This window comes from Bidens hawaiensis, unplaced genomic scaffold (genome assembly GCF_021521415.1).
Source record: "Bidens hawaiensis isolate Kalapana, Puna unplaced genomic scaffold, B.hawaiensis_p1.1 tig00005035_1, whole genome shotgun sequence".
Lineage (NCBI taxonomy): Eukaryota > Viridiplantae > Streptophyta > Magnoliopsida > Asterales > Asteraceae > Bidens > Bidens hawaiensis.
This window is the reverse complement of record NW_027491320.1, coordinates 1,127,813-1,145,245: the sequence shown is the minus strand read 5'-3', so window position 1 is coordinate 1,145,245 and position 17,433 is coordinate 1,127,813. Positions and strand designations below refer to the sequence as shown.

Here is a 17,433-nt window from a genome sequence, read left to right as displayed (position 1 = left end):
GTAGAAGCATGACATTAGGAAAGGATGGACTTTAAAATGCGCATGTTACTTTCTTTTATGTCATAGAATATGTTCACTTAGAAATGAGGGACTGTTCTATATATTATTAGGAATAGTCTACCACATGTTCATTTAATAATCATCAAGGAATAATGGAGTGGATCCTTGATATTAGATTGTAAACCTTCAAATAATTGAATTACCCACTTAGAAAATCTTTTTTGTCACCTATATATTATATATAAGTATTTATATTTTATAAAAAGTTTAAAAATCAACCTCAAAATGATTAAAACCTCCGATTAAAGTAAACGACAATTCATTATTAGAAATATTTGTGTCCACGGATCGATACTTAGTTCTTACCAATGCTATTCTATATATTTAATAAGTACACTTGCCTATTTTGTGTGTGTTTAGTCTTAGTATAAATCATTTTTATAAATTTAAAACAGGATATTGTGCAAAAGTTAAAACCCCATTCTCTTACATTTATTAACACATCACACACTACATCAGTAATTGAACGAGTCATTGTAATTGAATGATTCATTGTATGTGAATCTCTATATTGTACGCGAGTGCATACAATGTATGCGAATCTCTTTATTGTATGCAAATAAGCACATTGTATGCGAGTTGCTTAGTGTATTCTAATCAAGCATTGTATTCGGATCCTCATATTGTAATCGAATGTATCTGATGTATGCCAAATTTACAACGTAATCGAACACACTGTTGTATTCCAGTTTTATCTTTGTATGCTAATGGCCATAATGTATTCGAATTTAGACCATGTATGCGAATGAGAATAATGTTTTCGAATTAGCTGCAACTGTTAGGTCTTTTATTTCCATCAACCTTTCATTTTTAACGTTTATATACCAAGTATGGTATCATATTAACCCTTGAACGTTTCCCAAATCGTTTCCGGCCAAGACTTAACACGTTTATACATAAAGCTTGGACCTTTAGGGGTTAAAGCGTTCTTAGGCTAGGCCTAGGGTTCCTTATGTGAGCCGTATATTGTCCATGGGTTCGCTAAGTCCATTTTTAACACCAAGTTTGTAACTTTATGAACCATCGAGACCCGATCTACTCTAGGGTTAAGTTTCATGGACAACCGTTCATAAAAACACAACATTTAAGGATAAAGAACGTACCTTTACTCGTTTTTAGGATACAGGTTAGCTTGGTTATGAACTATAAACTTGTATCTTGCTTGAATATCCAAAATTTATCAATATCTTTCTTGTTTTCGGGTCTTGAATCTCCTTCTTGGTCACAGCCATGGGAGAGGGTTTGTGTGTATGTTTTGAGTGTGTAGGGAGGCTATGGTGTACCATAAAATTCAAAAAAGGTGGGGATAGTGGAGTTTGTGTGTGGTTAAATTAGTAATTCTATTTTCTTTTTAAAACTTGCTGTTTGTGTGTGGTTAAATTAGTAATTCTATTTTCTTTTTAAAACTTGGTTAATTTTAATTGACACACATTTCACACATCACCGACCCAATCCGCCAGTGTGATCTTTGAAGTTGATTTGAGAACGTATTGGTTGAAACAGGTTTATACCGATCCAACCCGGTTTTTCTACTTGAAAACTCGTTAACCGAACCGGTTTGGCCCATATGATCTTGAACCTTTTGACTTGACCCGAATCAATTTTATACTTTCTTAACTCCAGCTAGATTTCAACCAAATTAACAAAAAACTGAACCCATAGACATAATAAAAAAAATCCAAGTATGAATTTGGAATCGCACGTGTCTTGTGGGTAACAGTATTGCGTCGTTCAATTGCAAACATAATGAAATGATGAGGTTACAAAGAATGATGACCGTTTAAAAGGAAATAGGTTAAGGTCAATTTATATCAGAAATTGTTCTAACCAAGTGGAGATTTGAACCATAAAAACCCCATTAGGGACCCGGTTGGAGAGGAAATGGAGTCATATTGGCTGAGAATGAATGTGGTGCTGATACGTCAAAAAGTGGTGAATTTACAATTCCTCTGAACCACATCTATTCAGGGAAGGCTTTGAGGGTACGTGGTTAATGTGGACGTCCGGCCGGAGCACGGAAATCTAAAAATATTCAAATATAATATATATAATTTGAGTTTCCGAACTTTTATAAGCCCATATTATATAACTAGCTTTTGACCCCGTGTATTACACGGGATTTGTGAAATAATAAAGATAAAAAGATCCATTATCTGAAAGAACGAACAAAATTATAGATGAAAAGAAGATAAAATATATAATACAAACAATAAGAAGTATAGAATCTCAAATTTAGAAATTTAATTTTTTTTATATACAACATTTGTAAAAACTGTTTTGACCAATTACCCGTGGATAACTATAATAATGAGATGAGAGATTAAAGAATTTATAGAGAAATTATAACCAATTTCTCAAAATTGTTTTGTCTCATGACCTATGGATAGGTAGGATAAATAAGATGAGAAATTAGAGAATTAGAAATTAAATTATAACCCATTTGACAAAATTATTTTGACGCATGACCAATGGATAGTTAGGATGAATGAGATGAAAGATTAGAGAATTTGAAAGGGAATTATAACCCATTTGCCAATATGGTTTTGCTACATAGCCCATGGATAGGTAGGATGAATGAGAAGAGAGATTAGGCCAAGAATGAATGTGAGATTGCCACATCATCCTCATTATTTTCTTTTATTAGTATAGTTAGATTAGATACCCAAAGTCCCAAACAGTTTATAGTCTATTTGGTATGCCATAAACTCATTTGAATATCATGATTTTGCTAATTGTTAGGTTTCTTACTATAACTTTAATCGTCGTTTAAAAAAATAGTTTACAATATTTAGCTCGTTAAGGCTTAAAGGGCATATTTTTCCAGCTCGGCCCAGGTGTGCGAATTCTCAGGGCCGACCATGCATCTATTGTTAATAACCAAAGAGTACAAGTTATGGTTCACCAAGAAGCAGACTTACTCCACTATCCCCACCTTTTTTGAATTTTATGGTTGGAAATGGAAAGGATTAAGGTTTAAGGGGTATTTATACTCCCTTAAGCCCATAGACCTAAGGCCCATATTTTCTTTTTGGTCCATACTTATTCCATTTAATTAGCCTACTTTTTTTGGAACGACCAACTAAGTAACGGAGTATGCGGCCCCCATTGGCTAAAGGTAGCCCGAGCCGGCCACTAGTCTAGAAGGACGAAGCCCCTAGCCTACTTAACCTTCCATCTTTATTATTTTATTAATTCTTTATTATATCAAGTAAACTTTTCCTTCATAAATAATGATATATAAGATATTATTCTTAGAATTTCCGGGATGTTACAACCTAAAGCATCAACTAAACTTGTACCTAACATCAAATTCCACTAAAATACTCTCTGTAATCCTGTCTTATTCATCAAAGTTTGTTTTCCGGCCAAACTCCGTTCACCATTAGCCCGTAACCATTCCAGGTAATATTTATATGCATTATGATCTTTTTGAGCCGTAAAGCAAAACCCCTAAACTATTTTGAACAAATATGAAACAGATTAAACGAATTAGAAACCTAGGGTTTATAGAGAAAAATATGATCATGTAGATGTATATTTATATTTATGTTTTTTGTTATGCTATCAAACAAACAAACCATTCCAATTGGTTAGTTCACGTGGGGGTGGACGAGAGGACCCGGGTTCAAACCTGAGTCAGGACATGTTATTTATATTTATTTATTTATCACTTTTCTTTTATATTTTAATCAAATAAATATACTAAAAACCAATATAAATTAAATAATACTATTTTAAATTAAATAAAATTGGTTATAAATTATTATCCACATAAAAACCAACTTTTGTATCCGTCAAGTTCCGTAAAAAAAACCCGATTAATATTATGTTATTATTTATCATACCATTAACTTTATAAAACTTTAATGTGAATGCTTTCGAGGTAAAATTTGCCGTTAAAATCAATACTTCATAAAAATTATAATTTTAAAATTAGTGTTAATCTAGTAAATAAATAATATTTAACCATTATAATTCTGTTAAATCTTACAAATAATATTATAATATAAAATGCCATAAATTAACAAAATATATTAAAATAATGCAGAATCTCTAAAACTAAAGTATTCAACTTTTATAATCCCACTAGTTAGTCTTGAATTTTGTATTTTTTAAATTATAGTACGGGAGGTTCAATCGCTTCGGATTCTTTAAGAGTATATTTGGTGAGTTTGAAATTTGCTTATGGATTTTCAAAAAGCCATTTTGAAAAGCCAGGATTTGGGCTTTTGGAAAACTGTTTTTTAACCTTTTTAAAAAGCTAAAATAAAAGGTTTTCTTTGTGATTGTCAAACACCATTTAATTTATTGGCTTTTTGAAAAAGCAATAAGCCAATAAGGTATTTTCAAACTCAATCCCAAACATGCCCTAACGCGCTTTCGTATCTGTTTAATGATTATCTTCAATTTCAAAGGTGAGTTTCTCACACCCCGTTTTTTTAACGTTTTTACATACTTTGGGGGTAACATATATCTCTTATTCCAACTCAATTGCTTGTTATTACTATCAACTTACAATTCGCATCATGGACTTGTGTGTTACTTGCTTAAAATTACTTGTACGTGGTTTCCTCAATATGTATGATCTTACGTCCCCCTTTGTACTCAAGACCAATTTTATTTTGAGTGGAAAAAGGACCTCCGATCCTAGTACGTTGGTTGTTAGTAAGTGGAAAGGACCCTTACTTGCGCTATGATTTCACAAGTTTCATGGAATTGTGCGGTTTTACTTATTATATCAAACTTGTGTGAACTCACCAACTATTCATTTAGTTGACTTTTATATATATATATATATATATATATATATATATATATATATATATATATATATAGAGAGAGAGAGAGAGAGCAAGGTTTTAATAAAAAGTAGACTGTTCCTAAGAAGTGTAGAAAGTGTGTTTTCACCATTATATATAATAAAACACACCGAACAATAAACACACTGCAACTAAAATAAAACACACCGCACAATAAACACACTTTCCATATCCACCATCATATCAACATATCTAACGCACCAGATTACTTCTAACACTTCTTAGACACACTCAACTTCTTATTTTAACCCCACCATATATATATATATATGTGTGTGTGTGTGTGTGTTTGTGTTTGTGTGTGTCTGTGTGTGTGTGTGTGTTACATGAATGGTTATTTGAGGATGAACTTGGGAGAAGACATTAGAACTTAGGGTTTTTTAAATAAATGGACAAGTTGTTGAATTGTTTCTTCTTTTCTTGTATTTCTTTATTTTCAAACTTGTGTACTTGATGCCTTTAATGAATTAATGATAATAATGTCACATGAGTTTGAGCAATCTGTACGTCACACTCGAACGTTTCTGCTTAAGCCGGGGTGTTACATTTCACATTTCATTTGAGTTATTCAACATTTTAACTTTTACTTTGCGTCAATTTTACTTCTCCATTTATATTTTCCTTTTTATTCGAGCTTTTGCGGTGTTGGTGGTCGATGGTCGTTTGACATTTACTTGGCACAGTTTACGCCCCAGTCGCAACGCAGAGGCTTAATTCTAGTTTAAAGAACAAAAAGAACTATACATATTATATATATATATATGTATATATATATATATTCTAAATGTTTAAACTTAATTACTCAACTAATTAAATTATATAACCTAAATCATAACCAAGTAAACTCATTTAAAAATTTAATTGTTTAAACCCAATAAAACAAACCCTTTGACTTAATGCCCAATTTTTTTTTTCAATTTTAGTCCAATTGTTTTTTTTTTTTTAATTTTTTTGCTTTTCAAAGACGGCTCTAGTTGATACGTAGCCACTTTCATCGCATGTCTCTCTTTGAACTAAAGAAGGTTTCTTGTATCTCTCTCTCCTGAACCGAAGACGAATGGATGATGGTGGTGGTGATGGTGGTCGATATGTGAATTTGTCGTCAACCATCAATATGTCCTACAAATTGAGAATTATTATATTTGTTGATAATTAATATTTAATTAGCTTGTTACTTTACAGGTTTAATGTTGAATCATAGACTTCAAGTTTCATTCATACGTCAGTTATTAAGTAGCGATTTTATTTATCTACTCTAATAAAATACTACGTATTTTTGCCACTTGTCAATCAAATAGCCCTCCTCACTTTTTTTCAACTAATTTCAATATATGGTCTTTATCTTTTAAGTCATTTCAATATATGAATTCAATATTTTTATTAAATGTAAAGTATAACCGATTCATTTGATAACATTAATAGTGAAATAAGAAAAAAAAAATTATCAAATTTAGATTGCACACATGTTAGGATAAAATTTTAAAGTCACAGGTAAATGCAAATTAAAAAAGATAAAGATGCATCATTATCAAAGAATTTTGATTTATATGGTAAACTACAAATTATTTTTAAACTAGGATTCGAACATTAGTGCATAACTTTTTTTTTTACAGACAACGGGTTTCAAATTTGGATTTAAATTTTCTCATATGCATTTGAACTTAGGAAAATATGTATTTTATAGTTTTCTCCAAACATTTTGTTTAAATATTGCAAGTAGGGAGAATAGCTATAATATATACATATATATATATATATATATATATATATATATATATATATACAGAGAGAAAGAGAGATGTTCAAATAAAAAATAATTGTTTTAATTGTTTTGTGAGAAGTGTGAGAAAAATTTAAAATAAATTAAAACACCTAAATAGGACAATATAACATATAAATAAGAAATATACAACTTTTAGAAACTAACAATCTTAACCACTAAATCCAAGGGTGTACATTTATTCTTATGTTTCTCACAAAACTATTGTTTTTTATATTAACCTTACCCTATATATATATATATATATATATATATATATATATATATATATATATTGGTGTTTAGCATTAAATTATTGAAGTTGAATGTTATGATTATAATCCATATGTATAACGATTTACAATATGAATTATCTATCAATTATTTATATGACATTTTTTGTGTATTCTAAAGGGTTTTAGCAATAAGAAAATCAATATTTAGTTTTCAATATTTTCTTTCATAACTCAGACCAAAATGTTTTAGAAACATATATTTTATAACTTGATATATACTTTTTTATATACATTGATATATATTTAATTTGATATGCCTTATAAAACAAATTACTTAATTAAAAGCACTAAATATTTTAAACAAAAAAATCTGTTTCAATCAAATTTCACTATTTTTTCCCAAAAATCATTTAGGATATTGAAACCTAGAATATCGTTTTTGTAAGGCCCCGTTCCTGGTGCCTCACTTTGGACGTTGGATTTACTCATAAACACAGTTCAAAATATTAGAATGAATTAAAACTTTTTGCGGAATAGATAAATGTCAATCATTCATTATATAAGTCTTAAAATTTGAATAAATAATAAACATGTCTTTTAGTTTAAACATCATAAATAAAGTCTTCAGAAGTTAACTTCTTTATTCTTTAGCCATGTGACCCTCCTCAAGCCAACTGTCTCATCCTACTCACCTGCGTGCATACTAAAAGTCAGCTACGCTGAGTGTGTTCTAGTTAATCAGGAAACATGCAATACATTCACTTACTTACTTATATGTATCCGAAGATACATATTACTTACTTAACCTGATCGTCTTTCTTTCGTACATAAAGTATATTCCTTCATTCTTACTTTCATTCTTTCTTTCCTTCTTTCGTACTTTCATATTTTAATCTTACTTTACATACATACTTATATGTTTTAAAAAACTTTCGCCCTATAACCTCACAGATATTATTAGCGTATGCCACCCTACTTCACAGATATTATTAGGGTCTGCCACCCTCCTTCACAGATATTATTAGGTTATGCCACCCTCCTTCACACACATTATTAGGGTCTGCCACCCTCTTTCACAGGCATTATTAGGATCTGCCACCCTCCTTCACAAATATTATTAGGGTCTGCCACCCTCCTTCATAGATATTATTAGGGTCTGTCACCCTCTTACCGTCAATTAATACATACCTTCGTTTTCTTTTATATTTACATACTTTCATACATATTCATAATCTTTTCTACATCATTCATATATCATACATACATCATTCATAGACATTCATATATCATACATATATCATTTGTAAACATTCACATAGCATATACTTACCACTTAAGGTAAGTGTATTAACTAAACACATCGAGTACAGTCCCGAAAACATAACAAGAAAGTGGGGCTAGAGACTCACCTGGATCCTGTTTCTTTCTGAGTTTATAGTAATAACCCTCGTTAGCTGTGCACGGCTAACTTTATAATAATTACAAGTATCAATGAACTAATTCTAACTATATTATACTTCTAAGTTATTGTAACCCCTAGCTACGTGGGTCCGGGGGCAGCACCCCTGGCAGTTGGGTCTAGGGGCGGCAGCCCCTAACAGGGTCTAAGGGCAGAGCCCCTGGCTGGGGTCATTCTAATCGAATGGCAAGACCTATTCGAATGGCATGTTACATTCGAATAGGCCTTTCTATTCTAATAGACTTTTCTATTCGAATGCTCAGTCTATTCGAATGGCATGTTACATTCGAATAAATTTTTCTATTTGAATATACTTTTCTATTCGAATGCTCTGTCTATTAGAATGACATGTTATATTAGAGTAGATTTTCCTATTCGAATAGGTTTTCTATTCGAATGCACTGTTTATTTGAATGGCATGTTACATGCGAATAGACTTTCCCATTCGAATAGACTTTCTATTCGAATTCTGGGTTTTGAATTAGTAGGCCCTTTCTAATCGAATTAACTTTTTATTCGAATGGATCCTCCATTCGAATCATTCTTCTATTCGAATGATTTCACTGTTTGGTTCACACCATTCTATTCGAATGCCCCCCCTATTCGAATCAGAGGTTTCAGCCTCTTTTCCTTCTTTCTTTCCTTTCTTTATTTCTTTTCTTTTTTATTCGAATGGCATTCGTTTGTATACTTGCATTCGAATGCAAGTTCCTTATTCAAATACGCCCATTGTTGGGGGCATCAACACCTCTATTCTCATTATCACTTCATAAACTAACACCCTTTCTCATATTTTAGTGTTATATCGTCTCCTAGTCGTTTTCCTTTCCATCATAGACCAACATCCAGCTTGTTTATTAATAAAGTTTAAACCTTTATTGATTTCAAACCCGTTTAAGCTAGATCTAGGGTTTCTTCATGAACTGTTCTTATTCACGGGTTCATTAAGTCCACTTTTAACATCAAGTTCATATTTTTATGGTATTAAAATACCCAATTTGCCCTGGTACCAAGTCTTAAGGCATATTGTTCTTAAAAACACAACATTTATACATAAAGCACGTACCTTTTTATGTTTATAGGCTATGGATTAGCTTCAACGTGCACTATGGACTTGTTTCTTGCTTGATTAGCTAAAGTTCTAATGAAATCTAAGCTTGGTTCGTGGATATTAGATCTCGGTCGTAAGGTTGGAGAGGGTTTGTCTTTGTTTTTGAGTGTGTAAGGAGACTAGAGGATAAGAATGAGGTTTTAGTGTTTTAGGGAGGTTTAAGGAGTATTTATACTCCCTTAAGCCTATGGACCTAAGGCACATCACCATCGCTTATTCCATCTTTTATTAACTAAGCACTCACTCTATTATTTTATTTAACTTAATTAAATATTAACACACTTTTAAATAAACACATTTCCTTTTATTTATTATCAAAAGTAGGATGTTACAGTTTTCATAATTTCACTATTATATTAAGTTATTAATTATTTTTATAAGAATACAACGAATTGGGGGTTATGTTAGTATTACATGTTGGCTATATAATTAAAGTGTTTGTTATGGTTTATATGCAAAACTGTATAGTTATAACATTTATCATTAAAATATGTTATAAAAATTTATTAAGATTCACAACTTAGTTATAATGTAACCTAATAGAAATATTTATTAATTGTATTTTTATATTATTTTTTATTATTTGTAACTTAATCATGCTCCTCATTACATTTAAAGGATATTCCATTTTCACATTAATTTAAAAAAAAATAGTTAATCCAGTAAAAAGTCATTTACCATGCTTTCATAAAATCCGAAATCTTTGCTTCTTATTTTTGTTTTTTTCTATATGTTGTAAAAAAATATATATATATATCTATTAATTAAATATTCCAACAACTTCCCATAATATTAACTAATAACACGGGATTAGTATTCAAAATTTAAATATTCCTAATCCAATACTTTCAACTATTATAAATAATAATCACTACATTCATTTTATGCAACTTTAAATATTCTAATATTCTACTAACTCAATGTTGTTTGACATGGCTTTAAAATTAGTATGTCTTTGTCATTTTCCTAGCAATTACATTCATATGAAAATGAAACAAATCATTTTGTTAAATTTTAATTTTTAGTTTTATATGTTGTTTGATTATCCAATTGTTAATTGTAAAATATTAAAATCCATTAAAAATTTGTCATACACAAAATATTTATGACAACAAATTTATGATCAATCAATTTCAAATTAAAAGGATTTTAAAGATGATTATATCATCAAAAATCAGGTTATCTGGTTTTTGGGATAATCATGTTTTTTGGATAAACATGAGCAGAAGATCTCAAATGACATCATATTATATTAACTGATTAAAAGGTATGATATTTTATGCTCATGAATACTATTTTTGTTAGTTTCAAGGATACATTATCATTTATCTAGGGTTTGTATGTACTTGAAGAACCTTATTTGTCACACAGAAAAGAAGACCTATATGTTACCTTATCAAGAGTTAGAATCAGACATGGACTAAAGATTTTGATTTTTTGAAAACAATGTATACCGACCAATACAATCACAAATGTTGTGTACAAGGAAGGTTTACTTCTTTGTAACATATTTGTATAATCTTAGTTATATAATTTCTTTAATTTTAATATAAATTGTAATTGTATTAACAGTATCTAATCATTTTGTTGATTGTATTTCACTTTATGATTAAAGTTTAAAATTTCATCAACTGCACCAATTACCTGTGTAATACACTAGCCTCAAACTAGTGTGTGTGTTTGTGTATACTAGTAGGTGCCCGCGCGATGCGACGGGGAAACAATCTACAAAGTCATATTTTTACGTGCTCGTATAAACGATTTCTTGTTGCGGTGGCAGGTGGGTTTTAACGATGAATATATTGCGAAGATCATGTACAGATATACCCACTCGTAATGTTTTCAATGATTTTCATACGATTCTCATATTTGTCCCAAAAATTCAAAACACGCCTTACTAATTTGGTTGACTATGTAAAAGTCAAACACGGTCAAATGTCCAAAAGTGCCCAACACACTTTCAGTGTGCAAAACCTCAAAAGCCTACAGAATTTGATTGACCATATCGTTTAGCTGTATGTCATGATTATTAATAATATTATTGTAATATCAAATGACCAAAATACCCTTGATATGAAAATGATCAAACTAACTTTCAGAATTGAAACAATAAGAAGGGAACTTACACTTCACAACCGAATTCCCCTTAGAATCTTAACTTACAAGTGTGAGATAGTATAATGATCAATATCAATCTACATCTGGGAATGCTCTCTTTGTAAATGAGACTTTACATGTATATATATATTGTGTGCAGGACCAGAAGTTGTAAACACCAAAACAGACTCTACATGAGGGTTGCTCTATATTTGCTAAGGAAGTTTGTGTGTGTTCAATTAGGCATGTTTATTGCACATCTACGGTGAAAAGCACACGACATGACTTATATATATTCAAACAAAACAATTAACAAAGATTTAGAATAAAGTTTTAGTTACACCGCATAATGTTTAGATAAACTATGATTTGTGAAATATAATGACATCTAGAGATAAGAAGAGTCATCCTTAAAAATGCTTCGGAGATGCATCTGTTGAGTTTTGATCATCAAAAGTTACCAAAATACTGTACCAGTTCTCTATGCCACAGTCTAAACACAAGACATAAACGATAACAAATTTATATCTTAAATAATGATTTCAGAATAGTATTAGCAAATTAGAACATATACAGTGTCACCCTTTTGTGTTACATCCCTAGTTTTTCTATAACAAACATCATATATCAGAATTTATCATCACATAATCTATATGGATTTTCATTTCCAATCATCAGACTATACAAATCAAATACTCATAAGTAAGATAATTCAATATTATAAGAGACCCCATTACTAACACACATTTCATAAAGATTTCTAAGTTTAAACACCGTTTCAATGTAAAACTCATTTCTTTCCAAGAAATTTCTAGCTTTCAAATGAATCAATTTTGTTTAACGTATTAATATTTATTCATTATAAACACCAACCGAGCTACATCTAGATGAAGGGTAAGCGAGAAACAAGTTGCGCCGCTATCCCCTTTTGAATCGCAAAGCCTATTCTACTATATATAAATCCCGATGGTTCTATTCAAACGGGCCAAATAAAATGTTTAGGCCACCCAACTCAATTAAAACTTTTTAGCTAAACATTTTAGCCAAACAAGCCAAATAGAATATTTTATGAACCATTTATAAGAGAGTTTATAACACAATTGATTAAAGCCTAAGTCGCTAACTTTAAATTCGTTCAACATACCCAGTTAAAAATACTTCTTTCCAATTTTTGATTTGACTAAGAAACTACTTACATCCCAGTTAAATAAGCAGCCACCAACTATGGAACTGCATTGTAACCAATCAATGCAAACTGAAAATAGAGATAGCAACAATAATAAAATTCACTATATATGCACCAATTTTTTATGTTTTTCAACTTACATATATGCATAAACGTATATACATATGCACATACACAAATATATACGCACACACTAATATTACATATAGACGACATGCACAAACTCATATTCTAAAACCGCATGATAAAAAAATTATTGTCATCATCATCATCATCATCGTACTCAGTATATCCCACCAATAGCAAAGCTATGGTAGGGTCTGAGGAGGGTAAGATGTAGACAGCCTTACCTCTACCCTATAAGGATAGAGAGGCTGCTTTCGGTGAGACCCCCGGCTCGATAGTAGTTTTGCATCAAGCGTTGGACATAAGGCACATAGCACTCAATCATCAGGACACCGGCTGATCGGTGCATGTACCCTTGTCTTTCGGCTATCAACGCCACTACATGATGCCTGATTAACCGTCCGTCACTTTTAACGTTATTTTCACGAGATTAGTAAAATAACGTCAAAATTAGTGCAATTTCACTTTTGCCCACCCGAGGGTTCACACATATATACATCATATGTGCGCACCACAAGCAGGGCTAATAAAAAAATTATTGTACGATTGACAATTTAACATACAACATAGTTATCACACAAATACATACACACATGCATATTCACACACACATGTACAAAATTACAAACACACACAAGCATACAAACACCTACATATTCACACACACATATACAAATTTATAAATACACGTAAGCATACAGATACATAAACACATACCATTCAAAGGTTGTTCCTACAACTACAAAACACATACCACTTATTTCGCCTGCATTCACGTATCACCTTTGCCACAACTTAGAGAGTTAGAGATAGTTGAACCATTTACAAATGCAGTACCTAACACAACCAAAAAAACATGAAAGTCAAATGAATTAATTATATGAGAATTATAATTTAATGTTATATTCTTAGCGACATTTTTTTATATAACTGTTGAACTTTAATTTCCTTTGTTTTGCTTCATACATATGTACTTAGAGCTGAGGGTCTCTCTGGAAGCCACCTCTTTATCCCTTTGGATAGAGGTACGGTGTGCCTACATCCCACCCTCCCCAGACCCTATTTATAGCTTTGCTGTCGGTGGGACTTCACTGGGTATGATTGATTGATTTATTGATATTCTTAGCGACATAACTTACGATCATATTCGCATAGCCAAGCCCTTGAGTACCTGATCATAAAAAACAATCCTGTTTTTGGAAGAAAAAAAAGTTCTACACCGTTTATAACCAAAATTAAAATAAAAAAAGTTAAAAACTTCAACAAAAAATATTTAAAATTGAAATTTTGGATAAATGATTGTTTTAAAAGTTATACCTCCTAGAAGGTAATTCGTTGACTCTTATTTTCTGAAAGCCCATACACCACAATGCAACTTCACTCTACAATACCATCACAAAACTATCATATATCTATTTTTGATATAACTAAATTTAAAAAAAAAAATTACCACAGATTTAAGTTATCCCAGCTCCCGAAACAAATACAGATCCATTAAAACTTGGTAGCAATAAGTTGACGAAAGTAGTAAAATCCCATCTTTATCCCAAAACATGTAAAAAGATAAAGAGATAATTAGTATTTTGTATAAATATGTGTTGGAAGCAGTTACATAGCATGTGAGTGTTTACTCAGCTTTCGGGTAGAAGTTCGGTTTCGATAAGCAATTATGGTTAAAATAGAAAACTACATCTTGTTAAAATAAAACAGAAAAAAAATCAACTTTTTTTCTCGATTTTTGGTTTTCTTGTGTTGGATTGTTCAGAATTCAGGTGTAGTGTGAAAAACAAAAATAATAAACTCACTTCCAATACCTTCATTTTTCATACGACATCGAAATATCTTCGTTCTTCTTCGGCTTACCACAGCCAGGTTGCGCGGGCTTGGACTATTTCAAGACTACGCGGGCTAGGACTGTTTCAGATCTCGTTTTAAAACATGAATTTGCAGTAACCACCACGATTGCATACATTTTCTTCATACTACCTACCTATATACATGAACGGGTCACAACATCGTTTATGCGGTTCCAAAATCATTTTGAAGAATACTGAAAAAAAGAGTTTATTAATTGAAACTGTATACATTAACTGTTGATACAAAAAACAAGCACATCCATATCCTAACTCATATAATACATTTCATTACGGTTGCTTATCTAGTTAACATTGTTACAATAATCTGAATTGACTCATTCAGTTACCTGCTAACCGACTTTTGTGAATATATCCGGAACTTTGATAGTAGTTTGTTAACCTTTATTGATATATCCACAAAATAGAATTTCTTTACCAACATCGAGGCATCAACTTTGAAAGATTAATATGCACCTCACCTTCAACTGCAAGAGTAAAACAATACCCAAATTTTTAAATCTAACATTTGGGATTTGACAACCAGACTTTCAATTTATCAAAAGATTATGGGGTTTAAGATCCCTGACACAAATCAACAATAAAAGCAAAAAATTCGTTCAATTTTTCAAATCAGGATACATAACAGATAAATGGAACCAATCGAGTTCAAAAGGAACCCTAGCCGTCGTAACGAGAACCATCAGAAAACCGAGTTGAACGGAAAAACCTACAGGTTATCAGAAGTCATCTGGAGCTTGAAGGAGATTCACCAAATATATCTTGAGGAACCCTAGAGAGAGAGAGAGAGATGGCAAATCACTACCACTAAAAGTCAGAGATTTGAGAGGAATGGCTGAGGAGTATATAATCAACGAATTAGGGTTTGGCACAGATATGAGAGTGAATACATTCTTTAAAGCCTTGCCTTCTCTCTCTAGTTTAATCCATCTGTACACAACATTTGAATTTTGAATCCCGCTTTGAATCCTTCTTTGTGCTTTTAGTGTTGTACTGTAGGCTTTAAATTTGTTAAATTACTATTTTGCCCTTCCTATATATATTATAATATAGTATAGATATAGATATATGGTGAGGTTATAATAAGAATTGGAGTGTGTCTAAAAAATGTAAGAAGTAATCTGGTGCGTTAGATATATTGATCTGACGGTGAATATAGAAAGTGTGTTTATTGTGCGGTGTGCTTTATTTTAGTTATAGTATGTTTATTGTACATTGTGTTTTATTAGATCAAATGGTGAAAACACATTTTCTACACTTCTTAGAAAAAATCTACTTCTGATTATAACCTTGCTCTATCTCTCTCTTTGTCTCTCTCTCTCTCTCTCTCTATATATAATCTTCTTTAAGACTAAAGTGAAAATCCATTCAAATAGTTATCAATCAATCTTGATAACAAGAATTGAGTTGCGCTGTGTGCATTTTGGATTGTTATTGACATACTCGTTTCAACAATTTATAAATGTTGTTTTTAGATATTAATCAGAGTTGGTACGCAGCTGAAACACAAACACACGCGCACAAACGAAAGCAATAAATAAGAGACACGAGATTTTGTGTGGTTCGGTCAAGGTGTCCTACGTCCACTAGCTGCAACTACGGTATTTTTATTATATATAACAATTAGGTTTAATAGAGTAATGACCAAGAAAACTCCGAATGGGTCATCCTCCATAATTAATCGGGCCGCCCCTTTTGTCTTCTAGTTGTCAACCAACGAACCCGACCCAAAGGCCTTCACTAATCTTAACAATATCCCAGTTGAAGGCCTTGCGATAAACTCCAGCCCGCTATTCAAATACAAAGCAACCCAATCATCAGTAATATCAGTAATCTTTTTTAACAAGTCTTCCAAGCTTTCAGTTTCCATAAACAAGCTAAGACTTACCACCTAGTTGCAGCAACCCCCTTCAACATTAAGTACCAGAAGGGCCAATTGAAGCTCCATCGAGCCCCAACTCATCAGCCAAAACTGATCCGTCCTCTATCTCAACTGATACGCACAATCCACCAGCTCCAGAGATAACCTGAGAACAATTACCACTTTCCTATTTCAGCAAGAGGTCCCTAGGAGAGATTTTATCAATCGGAATAACGGTCTTCAAAACCTAATGTTATTTTGTAACTGTTCCCGAAACACAACCCGCGCTCCCACTGTCACCAAACCCCTGACCTGTTTTAGACCTCCTAACCCGTTCTGCTTGAATCACCTTGACACCAGGCTCCACTATTGCAAATTGAACCTTATTTTGCCCCTTAGAATCAACGAACCCGACTTTGTTTTGTGGGACGGTCATGCTTACCTCAGTAGGAACCCGTACCATGTCTAATGAACCACACTTGTTTCCACGAGCAAAAACCAGACTACCTTTAGTTACCTTCCATTTACTTCCACCAAACTTTACTTCCATACCTAGTTCACCAAGTTGACTAACATAGATAAGCCTTCTCTTCAATGATTGGATAACCCTAGCATTCTTCAAGATCCAAACGGTTCCCAGTGGAGTTACCAAATTTATTTCTCCCATTCCCATGACATTAAGAACATCACCATTAGCAATACATACCTTCCCAAAGATACCAACCTTTAGAGTCACCATCGTCTCCTATCTGTGAGTAGCGTGAAACGAAGATCCGGAACTCATGACCCAAGAGTTCACCATGCTATCAACATTATAAAATAATGTCTCGTCATCACTGATGCC

At 31.9% G+C, this 17,433-nt stretch overlaps 1 long non-coding RNA gene across 1 annotated transcript; it reads right to left on the bottom strand.

Moving 5' to 3' along the window:
• Positions 1-13,587: 13,587 nt before the first annotated feature.
• Positions 13,588-14,238, bottom strand: LOC143628643 (uncharacterized). The gene is made up of 3 exons (XR_013152790.1): positions 14,172-14,238; positions 13,994-14,044; positions 13,588-13,691 (listed from the first exon to the last, which is right to left on the bottom strand). It is a non-coding gene; the product is annotated as an uncharacterized LOC143628643 (long non-coding RNA).
• Between the last annotated feature and the right edge of the window lie 3,195 nt (positions 14,239-17,433).